This window comes from Pundamilia nyererei, unplaced genomic scaffold (assembly GCF_000239375.1).
Source record: "Pundamilia nyererei isolate P.nyererei 1_Seehausen unplaced genomic scaffold, PunNye1.0 scaffold00034, whole genome shotgun sequence".
Lineage (NCBI taxonomy): Eukaryota > Metazoa > Chordata > Actinopteri > Cichliformes > Cichlidae > Pundamilia > Pundamilia nyererei.
Genome location: NW_005187435.1, coordinates 4391157 through 4408518, shown reverse-complemented (window position 1 = coordinate 4408518; position 17362 = coordinate 4391157). Strand labels below are relative to the sequence as shown.

Genomic DNA, 17362 nt, shown 5'->3' with positions numbered 1-17362 from the left:
TGATTGCAACAGCTGAATCTGGGCTCAGTTGACAGCCCATCATCTATGGCAGAATGGAAGTGGAAAAGGAGAAAATGTTTGTTGGCTGCACATTTTGTGGCAGTGTTGGAGTAGCTGTTACATGTGTGTTTCCACACGTCTCTGTATGAGAGACTGAAAGCTGACAGGGGAAAAAAAACCCCACTGCTTTTTTACAGCATGCATGTGCTTGCTTTCAAAAATGCATTGATGTGTTGAACACTAATGCGCCCCACAATATCTGTGTCCTGCCTCGCTTGCTCTCTGGCCTTGGTTAAAGCAGCATTGTGTGTTCCAGCTCATGAGTGATTAAACTGAGTGCCAGTGCGAGCTGCTGACTGCTGAGCTCTGACTCTGACTCACACAATGATAATTTTAGCAGCTGACATAATGGTGTTACTGTGTTATCATTAAATTCAGTGGCGATAGAGTCAAAAAGAAATTTCTAAAGATTTAGTGGAATTTTTTTCTTTTAATTGTAATGTTTATTGTTCTTGTTGGTTTTCCAATCTTGTGTTTTTTCATACTTCATTTGCATTACAACTGAAAAATGTGCAAATAATTACCTGCACCATCTGCCAAGCACTCAATATGACCTCATAAAGTTCACACTCTGTGTCACAACAACACAATTTTTGTAGTTATCGGTTTAAATCAAACAGTCAATATCTGAGTGAAGTGCAGGCTGTCGGTTATAATTTAAGTGGTTTTACAAAGATTTGGCATTAACTGTTTAGGAATTACAGTCATTTTTATGCACAGTTCTCCATTTTCAGAGGCTCGAAATTAATTGGACAATTGACTGACAAGCACTTTTGTTACCAGCTACCTTGTTGTTTCATAACAAACAAAGCAGATATAATGTCTGAAGTCGTCAAAGGAGCTTGCAAAGAAAAGCGTCTGGACTTCTTTAAGTTGCTTGAAGACGTTTCACCTCTCATCCGAGAAGCTTCTTCAGTTCTAAGGTCAAATGGTGGAGAGTCCCAGATATAAACCTAGTGGGAGCATCCCCCCACAGAGGGACAAAAGGACCCCCTGATGATCCTCTAATCGCCTGAGCCAAGGTGGGAAACTGGGCGTGGGTCCCAATCAGCCAGAATTTCGGGTGTGTTCATTGTGAAACCTGGCCCCACCTTATCATGCGAATTCCTGAGGTCAGATGGCCCAGGATGTGAGTGGGCGTTAAGGCGTCTGGGAAGGGATCTCAAAACTGGATTATAGATGGCAGAGAGTTGGTGTCGTAAACCCCCGCCTCTGTTCAAAGATGGTCGCTCACAGTGGACATAGATGGCTTCTTTCACTCCTCTTTCAAACCATCTGTCCTCTCTGTCCAAAATGTGAACATTAGCATCCTCGAAAGAGTGTCCTTTATCCTTAAGATGCAGATGGACTGCTGAGTCTTTTCCTGTGGAGGTGGCTCTTCTGTGTTGTGCCATGCGCTTGTGAAGTGGCTGTTTGGTCTCTCCAATGTAGAGGTCTTCACAGCATCCAGTTGAGTCAAGAACCCAGTCTCAAGGATGTAGGCATATTATTGTTAAGGTCTACAGTCAAGGCAAGTCAAGGCCTTCATGAATGTAAAATAAGGTGCAAACCACAGGTTACACTCAAGAACAAGAAGGGCAGATTAAAATTCTACAAGACCTTGCATAGTTCTGAAAAAAATATTTGGACAGATGAAACCAAGATTAGCTTTCACCACAATGATAAAAAACGCATTATGCTCTGTTTCAAATAGACAGATAATGGAGGCAATGTTGGCATGGGGGCATGTAAAGTTGCCAGTGGAACCGGATCACTAGTGTTTATTGATCATGTGACTGGTGATAGTTAGCACAGGGCTACATTTTCTGATAAGATTGAACCAAAATGCTGCAATGACGATCATACATTCTTCACAGTGAATATGGAGGAAATCTAATTTGGTGATGTCCATAGGTAATTGACAGTCAATGATGCTCATCTAAGTATTAAATCCTTGCATTTAAAATTCTGTTAGTCTGTCCAGTTACTTTTAATCCTGTGAAAATGCAGGACTATGTGTCAAAATGACTGTGAGTCCCAAACAAACTCTGCATTTCAATCACATATTGATTATTTGATTTGTCTTTGTCCAACAATTTTATGGATCTAACTGTAGGTGACAGCTATTGTATTTAATGGCCACAGAAAGGGAAAAAAAGAGGAAAGAAAAGGTTAAACTGAATATGTATGATAACATTCGAATATATCTAATTTGCCACGAGTTTGAGCTGAAATTGCTGCATTTTTGAAAAGCTGTGAATCTGCATTAATGAGTTAGACTTGCAGTTTTCCATAATTTATTGGCTTCCAAAAAATCTGCTGGGGAAAACTTCACAGAGTTATTTTGAGAAAAAAAAAAATATTGCCAAGCTAACTCCTTGCTGTTTCTGAGGGCTTCAGTCACTACCATCTCCTTTCAATCAGAGCAAAACCAAGAGTGTTCATGCTGTGTCGCTTGAAGGAAATTTAAGTCGCAATCCATACTGAGTTTTGAGCAACTAAAGTCTTATTTTAGAGCAGTGTGAAATTAATGACATTTGTTCAGCAACCATAATGAAAATCTTTCGCTGACAACCGAGTTTCTAGCTGAATGTTTTTAACATTTTTTTTCCCAGACTTTGAAAAAAAGTAATGCTGCGTATCTGGGAAGGAAGCAAGACAGCAAATGTCATGATTGTCACATAATTCCTGTGAATTATTTGCATTGGTGTCAGACTGCAGTAATGGCAAGACAGACAAGGACACATTATGTCTGAGCCAGAGAAAATACCCCAGACTTTCAGACCACAACCTCAGCATATTTATGTGATATACATGCAAGATGACTTCAAAAATAAGCGTGATTGGCTATTTAAAGGCTTTAGTGTGGACTAAATCGCTGCATGCATACCGAGCGAGTTTGACAAGCGCTTTTTGGTACTTATGAAATGATGCAGATGGAGGTCTTCAACGCAGACTGACTAATCACTGATATTAGTCTTGAGATCCCAAAGCTGTGTGAGTCTGGGTCTGCCCTGATGAATTTGCTTCATGAAAATGCCACCAAGTGACATATTTAAACCATTCTGCTTGATAACTGCATGCCTCTTGGCTCTTGTGTTAAAAGGCAGCCTGCTTACCCTCTGGTACTCATCTTTGTAACACTGGGACACAGATGGGGAAAGGTAAAACTAGGAGAGCGATGAGATAGAATCAGAATGAATCAAACAGAGGTAGAACGAGCACAGGCTGACTCAAAATGGGTGAAAAGGAGAAACAGGAGACAGAGGAGACTTCAGCGCTGAGGTAATGGGTTAGTCTAAAGTGATAATCACATTCAGAGGGAACCTGGTGCCACAAAAAAAGAGAGCAAGACAATCAGCGAGCCACAATTATTGCCCTCTGACCCAGCTGCGTTTGATATGTCAATCAAAACCAGAGGGAAAAGGAGGCTCTCGTACTCTCGACTTTGATCTGAACAGGCTGGTGCTTCTATGAATTCCATTGATTTTAAAAGCAAACATATGATGTCTTTATTGATTCCAACTGTCTGCTCCTGTTAAAATCCCATCTGGCATCCATATACAGCTTCAATCCAGCGCTAATTGCTCGACCTTAACAATTTAGCTTTGTCTGTGTCCATTTCAGTCTAGTCTTTTTTTTCACACTTTAAGTACTTGGCAGCCTGGCTGCTGCCAGCTGCATATCATTATTAGATACCCGCCACTACCTAGTGTGAATTTCAAGCATGTCATAAATATCAACACCACTTGAAATGCAGGGCCGTCACTGCCACATGGAGCTCGCTCTCGTATGAACAAATATTTGCCGGTGTCTTTGATTTTGGTCTGCATCACAATGAAAGCCCTCTTCAGATTGTCCACTGAGCAGCAACCTCTTCCTTCCTTTGTTGTCTGCATTGCTTCATTGTCAGCGTGTAGTCCAAGGAGCTGCAGTTGAAGGGGTGAAGGGGAAGAGAAATAGTCAGAAGAAAGTAAAACTCAGACCCAGAAGGGACCTCTCTTTGAAGGCTTTAGTTGGCACTGATGCTGTGTCGAAAGTGAGGTGGGCTGTGGGCTGTTACAGGCTATATACATCGACTTCAACTGAATTGTGTTCCACCTTCATCATGGCTGTTGCAGACTTGTGTGTGCAGCCCCAGTTTCCATGTTACACTTTTTTCCCTGCTTCACTTCATAGAGTGAAATAGACTTGCTCGTGTAAATGGATTCCTATATGTACTGGCAGGTGAATATGTACTGATAAAAAACGATAAGCTTCTTTCAGCTGCTCACTTATTCGTGGATGATCCTCGTATTTGATTTGGCACAGTGGGTTGGATCAGAAAGGCGATTTGTGCCTTCTCACAGTCTCAAACCGGGGATCTTTTGCACCTTAGTCGAATGCATTCACTTTCAATATGTATCGTTACTATATACCCAGGGTGAGCTTATATGCCGCAGTAATGCACAAATGTAGGCAGCAGACTGTTCCAGACTGCTCCCCCTGCTCTAAACTTTTGAGGCACAAATATTGTAGGTTACTGTGTGGTCTTGTTTCCTAACTGTGAGTCACAAAGTGAACAAGAGAGTGGGAGGATGGGACAGTGATACCACAGGTTTCTGTAGGCCAGAAAAATACACTGGGTCAGAAGTAGAGAGATGCTAACAGTTACAGACACCCTTTTTACAAAGCAAACATTCAGTGACCTATAATTGTGTAACAGTTAGTTTGTCCAATGACTACAGTGTCTGATTTTCATGGTTTTCATATAGAAAGGTGTGGAGGTGTGCTGAATCAGAAAAAAAAAATCTGGTATGCAGGTGTAATAAAATTCCCTGATGCTAAAACAACTTTCAAACACTGACGATTTTGTAAGGGGGAGATTGGCCCTGCGTGTCGAATGGAAAAACCAAACACACAGTAAACTGAAAAACAGCAGCTCCCCACATTTCGTCTCATAAAAGCTCATTAGTCAGCACCCGTGATTGTGAGGCCACCAGTGAATCTACAACCTCCCCGAATCTGCTCTTAGATGACGTCAGGTTTAAAAGACACGGCTTGTTATCTATTAATATTGTGTCATTATGACTTTTGCCTACAAAGGCTGCTTTAATCTTCTCGCTTAGTGCCTTCAGTGTATTTATTCTGAGTTATTGCTGTAGTAGCCAAATCACACAATCGCTATATTTGATTATTATTGCTGTATATTTTATTTATTTTACTTAAAGTAGACCTGACATGCTTGGTTTCACCTCTCTATTTTTTATCATTAATTCAATTAGTGTGGCTTTGCTTGATTTACAGGTTAAAATAATCCGTATTTGTCCTACACTTGGTCTTGGTTCTTCGCCTCGTTTAATCCACTCATTTTAAAACAAGCCATTTTAGCTCCTTTCTTTAAGTCACCATTCTTCTGATTCACCATCGCTTGAAAGCAGAAGGTAGTGAGTAAACTGTGTCCACTCTCACTTTCAGACACCCAAAGATACACATACACATTTCCCAAAATGTGTATGTGTATTTTACAATGCTGTGTAAAGCTCTTGAGTCCTTCCTCATTTCTTTAGATTGTGTTAGGAAAATTGGAAATAGGTGCCCTGAGTTGTTGAAACATGTCCAGATATACACAGAAACACAGTATATACAACAAAACACAGTTTGTATAATGGGCTTGAAAGTCAGCATTTGGTACGACCACATTGATTCTCCAACACATGATGCTTTCTCGTAATTTTTATAAGTATTGTTCATTAATAATTTTCCAGGCATTTTGAAGGACATTCAGAGCTCTTCTATGGAGGCTGCCTCCCTTTTGTTCCTTTCTCTGTTAAGATGATCCCGCACTGCCTCGGTAATGTGGAGGCATTTGGTGCTTCACTCTGTGTTTTTCTATCCAGGTATGGTTTTACTGCATTAGCAGTGTGTTTGGGATCATTTTCATGCTGAAACATGAAGCTGTTGCCACCAGATGGTATTACATGGTGAATCAAAATCTGATGTCACTTTATTGTGTTCGTAATTCCATCAATTTCGACAAGCTCTCCAACACCACTCGGTGGAATAAAGTCTCAAACTGTCACAGAGGCTCCACTGTGTTTTACAGACAGGCTGTAGACACTCACTGCTCTACCTCTTTCCTGATCTCCTCTGTATATACTGATGACAACTTGAACCAAAAATGTCAAATTTGCATTCAACACTCCATCAAGAGTTTTTACACTGGTTTTCAAACCAGGTCTTGTGTAACTTTGCATACCTCAGCCTTTTCTCCCTGTTTGCCATCTGAAAGAATGGCTTTTTGACCAACACCCTTCCGCAACGACCATTTCTGATGAGGCTTAGCTGAACAGTAGCTAAGGTGTTGGATAAAAGGCTGGATGATCTCTCAGGTCCAGTGTCAAGAAAATTATTTTGAGATACTGTTCAACAACTGCAAATAGTTCTTTAAGTCTATCACTTCTTATATATTGCTGTGTGTCCAGTTTGCTCAAACTTTTTAGTACTCTGATTTTTTTTCAGGAGAGACGTCACACCATGCTAAGATATGCCAAGCATTCAAGCTTCAGTAGATGCAAAAATACTATTTTATGCCTGTCAAACTGTCATTTCATATCTCTGGAATTTTTCATACACTGAACAAAAAAAACAGCAACAGATTTGTTTTTTGCAACAGGCTGCTGATAACAAAGTATCAAAGGCAGAATTGAAATGGATAGACACAACACTGGTTCATCTCTTGAGTTAGATGCACTTTTATGCTTTAATGATTTATAGGTCAGTGCTTCAGTGAATTAACAAACAAAAAAATGTTCCTCTGAAAATAGTCTGGCACAAGAACTGGACTGAAAATGAGAGAAAAAGCTGCCAAAGAAAAACTCTGAAAGACCTTAGAAACCCCTGAGAACGGTTGGTCGAGACCACTTTAAAAATAATACAAGAAAGTCTGGAAGACGTTTGGAAGAAAAATATGAAGAAATGGAAGAATCTTTAGAGTTTTCCATCATAGGTAGTGATGGCAGGACACGTGTTAGCCTCATGAGACTTTTTAAAAAAGCCATTATCTGTAAACATGACTAAACTGCATTGTCTCCTATTGTGAGTCAAGCTCCGTCTATCACAGAACTGATTTTCCTATTATGAGTCGTACTGTATGACAGGTCATGAGGTTACTTTTAGCCACCTCTGCACTTTCATAAATGAGAAATGTGTTGTTTGGCAACAGCAGCTCCCTTAAAAAAATAGGTCATTGTTCTCTCCATATTGTTTCCTCCGAGCAGAGGAGCTTCTTCGAATAACACTATCTTTTTCAGATAGCAGTCCCCCCAGCTGAAAGGTGAAGACAGAATATTGTGTTATAGAGAACAGCATCATTGCCTTTGGCCTTGGCGTCACTCTGCCCCAGCATCTTGTGGGAATGGACCAGCTCAGTTCTTGTTTACTCGTTCTTTGTTTTTCCTCCGCATGCCGAATCCATTGAATCTGACAATAAAGCAGGAATATGAATACTTGGATATTGATTGAACACTGCCTCTGAGCAAGTAATACTGTTGCTTTGGTGTGTCAGCTCTTTTTTGTGATATCTTTATTTTGTCATCTTGACTTTCCCCTCCTCTCTTCAAAGCCTGACTAAAGTCAGATTAATAAGGTTTACATAAATTATCAGAACTCATCAGACATCAGTTCAGTCTGTCAGTTTGTGTGTGTATATGTGTGTGTGTGTGTACATGTGTAGACATCTTTATGAGGACAGAAAATTGGCATGACGCTATACTTGTGGGGACCTACAGTCAGTTATGTGGACAAAATGCCCATCCCCACGAGTTTGAAGGCATTTTTGAGGCTCAAAATGTGATTTTGGTGTCAGTGTTGCAATTAAGTTATGGTTAGGTTAGGTTTTGATGGTTAAGGTTAGGGTAAAGGACTATTAAAGCATTATGTCAATTAGATGTCCTCACGAAGATATGAAAACGAGTGTGTGAGTGTGTGTGTGTAAAGGAAAGCGAAAGTGCGGATATTTTCACTGCTTCATGTTTTCTCTGTTTTGGGGTGTTTTTTTTAAAGCGGGTATGTTTCTCTGCATGTGTGAGTCCATGTGTGTACATGTGTGACTATGCGTGTTCTGAGTAATGGGCTTTGTGCATCCTCTCTTGCTGACGGCTACGATGTATCCATGGCAACGCCAGGTCGATCCTAGCTGTAAGCGGAGCTGGTGAGAGGAACTTGAAAGGGAGCATTAAAACCTCTCCTCTCATCTGCCCTGCGCTCTTCTCACTCCGACAATGGTGAAATGCACGGCCTTGTTGAAATCCTACCCCAGGGGTGTATACTGTAGCAGTGACAGCGAACACTCGCACCTCAACACTGCCATCTTTTGACCTGACACAAGAATGTATGGAAATGTTTATGTTTTGTTTTCATTTGTGAAAACATAGAGTTGGTTTCCCTGAAAAGTTAAAGTTAGAAAAACAAAATCTCAGAATGAGGGGTATCTTTTTAAGAATTATTTCAGAAATGTAATGCACAAGAGACAAGAAGAAATGTGGAGAGATGGAGCAGTGAAATAACAAGCCCCAAAGGTTTTAAATCAGATTTCAACTGGGCCCCACATATTGGCCAACCACTGAACCTGTTCGTTCATTCATTCAGAGAAATTTAGCTGGAGCGTTGTCACATTTTAGCTATTCCAGTTAAAATCTCACAAAGAGAAAGAAAGCAGATAATCCAAGGAATGGCATCGATCTAAAAATGTAAAAGATAAATAAAAAGCACTTTGGGCTTCACAGTTTGTATCTTCTTGCTCTTAAAATGTTGCCAATCGAGTTTTCTGATGCTTTGTGATGACACCTTCAGCCCTGAGGAACATCTACAGGATGAGATGTGCTGCTGTTGCCCTCTAGTGGATTTCACAAACATGAAGGAATAAAACGACATAAAAGGAGAAACAAATGGTGAAAAATGGAGCCAGACAATCAAGATGTATCCATTTTGAGGAAAGCATAGTCGCCAGAACAAACACAGATTTATTGTAACTCTGTCAGCGTGGCTATACTGATGTAGACTGAGTAATTAAAATATTTTGGCACGCAAGGCTCAACTTATTTTATCCAAAGGGTCACTGCACTGCTGTTGCACAATTTAATTTTCTCCACAGTTTCACAACTTAGCATTTCGTTCCAAATCTAAGGCGTTAGTGTTTGTGAATATTCATGCAGTAGTACTTCACTGAATACCCAGAGACTTCAGCTGGGGGAGCTCCATGACCTTCTTGTTAGGTCAGGTTTGATACCGGAGGCTATCTAGTGATCATTAATAAATATTCAAGAACCACAGCCCATCAGGGTCTGCTATGTCAAGCAGCCTCCTGCATAAAGCTGCAACTCTTTGTGGTTTGCTCTCTTATCATCAATAGTTTGGGGGGGGGGGGTTTAGACAGTCTTCACAGAAGTCTTGTTCCTTATCCACACTGTTCACTTAATATTTACATTTCCTCCAATTAAATCAGACTGGCACATTACGGTAAGGCGTTACGCAACGAATCAGTTGAGGTAATGTGTTTTGCATTGGTTTTAGAGGTTTAGTGTGTCTATTCCTTTGAAGTATCCTGTGGTACCATTCGGTGTAGGTTTTTATTGTAAAGTGTGTTGTCATCCCCCTAAATGCATCTACCATTTCATTTTCTGGCACCAACATGTTTCTGAAAATAATCTCAGTTGTCTAATGGAGGTGGATCAATACAGATGGCTCGGTCTCATACACTTCCTTTTCATATCACAACCAACACCACCTCTGGGAATCTGCATTTATCACCATATTCAATAATGCGAGCCTCCATCTGAGATGTTTTTTCTCTCGCTCTCTCTTCACGACTTCTACATATTTGCTTTCAGTTAATCTGCTTTCCACAGAATTGCTTGCAGCTATGTGGGGGTATGTAATTTGAGTAAGATCTGTTGATAAAATGAGGCATTAGATTGAAATAACAATGGGCAAATGGAAGTCTTGATTAAATTCCTTGACTTCTCTCCTTGGTGTTTGCTAATTTCTTGAGCTGGAATCAGACGTAAACTGCCTACCTTCTCACTCAAATTGTTCTTAAAGGAGCATTTACACATTAGCAGCATCGTGCCTTTCTCTTTACTTTTATTAAAATCTTGATTTGGTTTAAAGCTCATCGCAAACACAAATCCTACTGCAATCCCACTGATCTCTGCACTGCATATTCTAATGACTGACTCTTTGCTTAGCTCCAGTTGTACTGTATCTATAATACCTAGGTATTATTTCCGTTTGATTACACAATTGTGCTGAGATCATTTTATTTTCAGAGGATGAGTGAGTTCAGTCCAAACAGTGCAATCAGCAAAAATTTATCAGCCTATTCAGTGCTTTAGCTCTTACATTTTCTCTCTCCCATTGCATCAACCCTTCCTTTTTTTCCTGTAAATGGTGAAACTCTGCCCCAGCACAGTGACCTGTAGCCGGGCCCAGCGGGAGTATTCTGTGTCCTATACTTCTCGTGGCTTCACCTTCTTTAGCCTCCTCCTCCGTCCTCTTCTTCTTCTCTTTTTTCTTCACTCTTTCGAAATTGTCTAAGGGTTGGATCTGCCCCCAAGACAAAAGGACAAACCCAAGCAAGGCATCTCACTTCATCTCTGAATGGGTGTGGATGGCAGAAACCAGAGTGCCTAGATTGTTTGTTCGCTTTGATTCAGGAGTTGTTATGACTTTTGGGACCATATTTGTCCTGTTAGCTCAGTGTTTTTTGAATCAGTAGCCAAATAACGAATACTTTTCTTCTTGAATCATTTCATTGTTTCAGTATTTTGGGAGTTTTTTAAGGACTTAGACTTCTGGCTTCAGCTTTATTGATTCACTGCTTTCACCATGCCGCTCCGAATTATGTGCACCATCTCCTTTTCTGCTGATGACGAACCTAGCAGGGGATATGGTAGCGATGGTTTTGACGACCACTACAAGCGGGTAAAGAAACATTATAGTGATGGAGACTCACAGGAATGCCTGGATAGGTGTAGTCAGGTAGATGATTGCACTGATGAGGAGGATAATGTTAGCGATGTAGATGACCTCGCCACTTTTTTTGGCAATTGCTCGCTTCACGGAGCTAACCACGTGTTTGTAGAGGACAGTAAGTTTGGTTTTCGCCAGGGTTTGTGGGCACTGGTCTTCACCTTAGCACTGTCTGCTTTCATGTATCAAGTAGTTGACAGGGTTATATACTACTTCCAATATGATTATATTACAATGCTTGACGAAAAAGTGGCAAACAATATGACCTTTCCCGCTGTAACTGTATGTAACTACAACTTCATACGAAAGTCTCAAATGAGCTACAGTGACCTGATCTTTATGGGTCCTCTTCTGGGCTTTGAAGAAGGCATGGCACCAGGATTTCCCCTGGCTCCAGAGCCAGACCGCCCGCTGGGCTCTCGCTTCAGTATGGATGAGTTCTACAACCGCACTCGACATCGCATGGAGGAAATGCTACTGGAGTGTAACTTCAGAGGTATAGAATGCGGCCCCGACAGCTTCACAGAGGTAATTTAATCCAAGACCCTCAAGGCAAGATTTTTTTTTAAATAGTTTCAAAATATTAATCTTTTTGGGAACCGTCAGATTCTGACTTGGAAATAATCAGTGCAAGTTTGTACTTCATGTTATCCATATATTTGCAAGGTACTCTATGTGTATCTGGTTGACTTGATACTTCTGATTCATTGTTAATATTGTATCAAGGGATGCTGAATTCTCAAAAAGCAAATAAGAAAGACTGCCGGGTTTCATCAAAGCCTTCTGTTAATGTTTATTTTGATAAAATAGGAGCATCCACTAAAAGCTAGCACTCCAAACTGTTATGCCTGGAGAGGCGTTATCACGGAGGAGGAGATCGTAGAAAATAACTGAATCAGAGGAAAGTGTTTATTTATTGCAGTGAGGTGATTCAGCTACTTAAACCCCAAGTCACTGCTGTAAATGAAAAGGAGTTTCCAAGTCAGCACGTCTGTCTTAATGAAAGTCTGTTGTAAATTTTTTTGAAAAGAGCAGACATGAGCAAGTCCTATTACCTAAAGTGGCAAACTTGGCATACAGCTGTTGCTAATGAATTAAAGAGGCACTTTGGGTCATCGTTGTTTTGCCCAGAGGAAACGTCTTGCTAGACATGCATTCCCTGAATTTTTGGTTTTGTAGCTGCTGCCCTTTTTGTTCTCTCGTGGTTGCACACAAGTAGAATACTGAATTGCCAAGTAGTGTTGACGTTATTCAGCTATTGGTGTATTGATTTGCTTGACCTTTGCGCAGTTATGGATAGGTCTGTGTGGACTGCTAATGGATGTACTAGACTTACATGAGAGGCAATTACTTTATGTGTAAGTGCATTTCTACGATGTGTTTTTTTCCTATTTTATTCAACCTCTTGTTTTCATTAATGTGCAGCTTGTTTTAATCATTAATTGTTAAAATACTTCAACAATATTGTGCCTTAGGGATTGGTGCAAATTCAGAGGCAAAATCTATTATGTAAAAAATAGATTCTGCTTCAAATGTTTGTGCAGTTATTACAGCGTGACAAGTGTCCTGATGGATAGTGAGGAGAATTAGAAACACTGGGTAGGAGGGAACAGATTGCTTTTCGTGTAAAACCGATGATATGTCTGATGGCAGAGATGCTCTGTTGCACAGATGTGACCACAGGTGTGCCTTGAAATTTTGGCTTGCCCTCTGGGTGTTTCTTGGACACAAAATGTTTGAAAGGTACAGCTTTTACTAATTAGTCAGTGACTCATTTTTCAAGTGAAAAGGATTCACCTACTGATGTTTCTTATTAAATTGGTGAGTTTTTGAGCTGTTGGACAAAAAAGAGTGTTTGAAGAACAGCATGCCAGCTTGTCGTTACAAGGGTAATGACACTAACAGAGAAAATACAAATCAAATCATCATGAAAATTAATAATCATTAGCAGTTCTTTGCTCAGATATATGATTTTATAGCCAAAAACATGACTGTTGATGCAAACTGTAACAAACACATGTATTTATTGGTCACAGTGAAGATTAAAAGATAGAGAGAAGCAAACTGGCTCGAAAAGGAAGAATAAATGGATGCATCAACAGGACTGTTTGTTTTGTTTTGTCTTGTTCTTTTATTATGAGTATCACAACATTAACCTTGACACCAGCTCTGATATTGTGGGATTATCTGTTTCAGATGTGGAGAGCTGTACAGGACTTCATCCTGTCAGCCAGAACTCACACATCAGTTGTAAAAATTACCATCTTGGATGGTAAAGATGTGGAGGTAAAGGCTGATAAATAAAAGGATGAGAATGTTTTATTACATCAGGGAAAAGCCTCACGTGGAGGGGCGAATAGTAAATTAGGGTTTCTTAAGTGCAGTGTGTGCAATCAAGAGGAAATTAGTGATCCCGCAGTGAGACACAATTGTTGCCACGGTGAAGAATAGGAAAATAATACCTCCCTTGTAAACATACAGAGGTATTTTTGTCAGAAATTCTCCATCGCTACGAGGGCAAATGCTGAGCATGTTGACACAAACAGGCAGCATGGCTTAATATTTGCACAAAAAGAGAGCAAAAAAAGTAATTTGACAGCAGACTATAGATCTTACCCAACATGTATTTATGCAGGAGTCAGTGTCTTACCCCTCCCACACTTGAAGAAGTTCCCCGGTCAAGGAGTCAGTATAGCAAATGGAAAACGAAGGGCCTTTATGGCCACTGTCCTTGAAGTGAAGTAGAGCCAGCTGTCATCCTCCACTGATACGCTTTCTAAAAAACAAAGTACTGCAACTGCAGTGCAGTCTGCCATTTTATTAGCATTAAAGGAAGTCAATGAGCAGGTTTATTCAATGTCAGATTTTATTGCCTGAGTGTAGCTCGAAACTCATTCTTCGTCCCATTATTTCTTACTTTAAATTAAATGGGCTGTTCCATCAATATCATCAATCACAGCATTAAGTACTTAACAGACTTATAATCAAATAAGAAGCACTGTTGTCCTTTTAAAAGCAGTCATCTTGAAAAGTATTTAAAACATCTATTTTGAATAATTAATAATGTTTTATAAAACTATATTTTTCAACCATTCTTACATACTCCTCCTTAAGTAAGCATTGTTTCAGTTGTGCTTGAGAGGAAGACGGGAAAGTGCTTTACTGGTTGTCAGCTGGTCTTATGTATGTTGCGAAATGAAGTTAGATAATAAAGTTGGACGTGCTGTTTCAAGTCAATAACATTAATGCATCAAAGCACTTAATAACATGTGGGTGAATTACAGAAAGCTGTGTGAGATTGTGAGTGGTAACAATGAGGGGTGTACGTTGTTTTATACAGCATATACATATATATATCTGCTGTCTTTGTATACTGTTTTTGACAATAACAAGCATGTTGTTGCATGTTGCAGCATTAAGGCTGAAAATTTGACTAACACAAGTGACAAGTAATCATTTATCTGCCACGTCTAATAGGACTAATTATAACCATTGTCAATTTAGCTTCAACCCTTGTGTCTTACAGCCTCCCACTAATATAATCATTGATTGCTCCTTCAGCTCGTGCTTTATGCAGCAATTATAAACCAGTGCTTGCTCATTGTTTTGTCACTCAGTTTCCAAAGTAGACGTTTTGAAAATTTATAATGTGCTGTGCTGCTTCGAGACTGTTCACGGACAGGTTTTATAACCAGCAGTTAGGCAAAGTATCCCCATAAGATACTTAACCAATGTGTGTGCATGTGTGTGTGTCTGTGTTTGTGTGTGTGTGTGTGAGCAAGCTTTAAGTGAGTTAGCATGGTTTGCATCATTTTGGGTCTACATATCAGAATCAAATGCTTAGCATATTAATGCTCGATCAAAGCACTAAGTTGGAGCTGGGGGGAAACGGTCGAGCAAAAATGGTGAAGCAGTAAAAAAAAAAAGTTGTTAACAGAAAAGAAAAAATGAAGTTCAACATTTGCAAATCACACATCAAGAACGAGGTATAAATGCTAACACGTTATCTGTGTATTTCTGGCAGACACTGTTTGTATCAATGTTTGTATCAATAGAGCAAAAAAACCTCTATATTTCTTTTTTTCCTTTTCTTCCGAAGACCAAACCAGTAGTGTATTTATTTTGCGTAATGTGGCATTTGGCAGCATCAGTGGTCCCTGAACCTCTGCTTCTCCTTGTTTATTATTTCTCCTAAACAGCCACTAATGGCCTTGCAGACAGAACTGAGAAGAGGAGGTGAAATGATTGATTGCTCTCTGTCTGTCTCAGTCTCTGTGGTTTTCTGTCCATTCCCCCTCTCATTCTGTCTTTCTGTCCACCATCTCTCTCAAGTGTTTTTGCATCTGAACTGAATGTATGCGTCAGTGCTGTAATGAGCTCCAGCTAAGGGCTGGGTCAAAAGCGAAGCTTGGCTACTGCCCCACCAGATAGATGGCTCAGGTTGCGGCATTTCTGACCCAGAGCAGAATGTGAGATCCCCTCGGAGCAGTGATCCAAATCCTTGCTTCCTGCTCCAACCTGAGCCCATTAGATACAGCTTGACTTTCTCCCAAGCTCAGCATTGTCAACAGAATGCTCACTCACTGGCTCTGGTTACGCCCTTCTCTTGTCTCCTCAAGAGCATCAGTCTGAATATCCCACAGACAGAAAGCAAGGCAGAGAAACTGTGGGGAATCTTTCTTATTTATTTTTTCCCAGAGGAAGGAAAATGAAATGGCAGAGTTGGCCGCCCCATCTGGCTCTGAGCTGTAAATACTTGTTATGGTGCACACTTAACTCGTGCAGCCGCTGGGAAGAGATTGTATCAGTGAAAGTGTGATGTAATTATCTTAAACTGTATGCTGTGATAAATGGGATGGTAACAAATTATGTTAAAAAATAACAAGCATAGTAGCCATTTGTTCCACCCATGAAGACTTATTGAATATATCACTCGCAGCACTGAATATGTGCTGAACTTTTTTAACATGTACCCATATTTTCTTTATATCTATATATACACATTTATTTATTTATAAGTTAAGGGCAAGTTTTGGAGCTTGACTGTTTCATTAGTAGCTACACATGCAGTACGTTCTGCTGAAATACATGCACTGGAGCAACAGACCAACAAACACTGCCTCATCGGTGTCTGCAGTGCATCCAAGTGTTAATTTAGCAGTTTCTCTCTCCCTGCTACGCAGACACGTTGTGAGCAAATTGAGCCACAATAATGCATTTCAAATTCCAGGTTATGAAAACAACTTTGATTAATCTCAAGAATAGGCTCAGTCTGAAAGTGGTCATTACACTCTCTGAGTTTGAAAAGGCAAGGGCTGTTGAAATGCTTCATCCCTTCTATAAGGTGAGGGCACCAGGCTATTAAATATTTATGCAAACGCTGAACTCAGATGACTGTCTGATCTTTCGTTTTTGTCCGTTATTAGCTGTTGCCCTATTTCCTCCACAGCTGTAATTTATGCGAGTTACAGAAATTTTAATTCGCTGCATTTCTAATTCACCATTGAAAAACATCTCATTATATTTCCCATTTAAAACTGTCTAATCATCTTGTTTGTTAAAACTCCAGCTCTTATACATCTTATTTCTACTTTGTTTTCAAGGCTTTTCAGACAGTATTTCATTCTGCATGCCAGCACCAATGATTCCACTTTTGCTGGAAAGTATTTTAATCAAACAGTGATCACAAGGGGGCAGTGTTATACAATGATTTTACAGCCTAAACTGGCTTTTATGTAGTTCTTTGCCCTGAGATGTAGCATGCTGCTCCTTTTTTCTTTTTTCTTCTTTTTTACAAGAAATCACTCAGAAATATGCTTAATTCCATCTTTTAAAACCCCTTTGATTCCCACTACGGCACAACATCAGAGTCCCTCAGCTGCAATGACCGCTATCCCTTTTAAGCTTGGTGTAGAAGCAAAAAGCCGCTGCCAATGGAAACACAGTGGTTGCAATTTTTGAAAGCACCATTTTCCTAAGGGATTAAACTCTATTTGTGTGTTGCAGGGATTAAAAAATAAATATTACAAAATCAAACATGAGCTGAGATTTGTTCAGCACTAACAGTCTTGGCAGATACCCATCCCTCATTCATTCTCTGTCTCTCTCCCTTTCACTGTCTTTCTCCTTTTAGACGCCACACTGTTTCTGTACACTAAGGACTAAAGTCCAGTAGGAGGAACACTATGACAGTCTGTCACTGTGTCCTATCTCTCTCTATCTGAGTGATGGATCAGTGTTTTCAAATGCACCAATTTTAATTAAATTTTTCATCCATCTTCTTTGGAAGTTGGCGACAGGAGGTCCAGCAGCA

The 17362-nt window shown here is 40.0% G+C and overlaps 1 protein-coding gene across 1 annotated transcript in view; it reads left to right on the top strand.

Moving 5' to 3' along the window:
• The window catches only part of asic1b (acid-sensing (proton-gated) ion channel 1b), a 181318-nt gene that overhangs the window by 115707 nt on the left and 48249 nt on the right, over positions 1 to 17362 (top strand). The gene's annotated exons all lie outside the window — the stretch shown is intronic.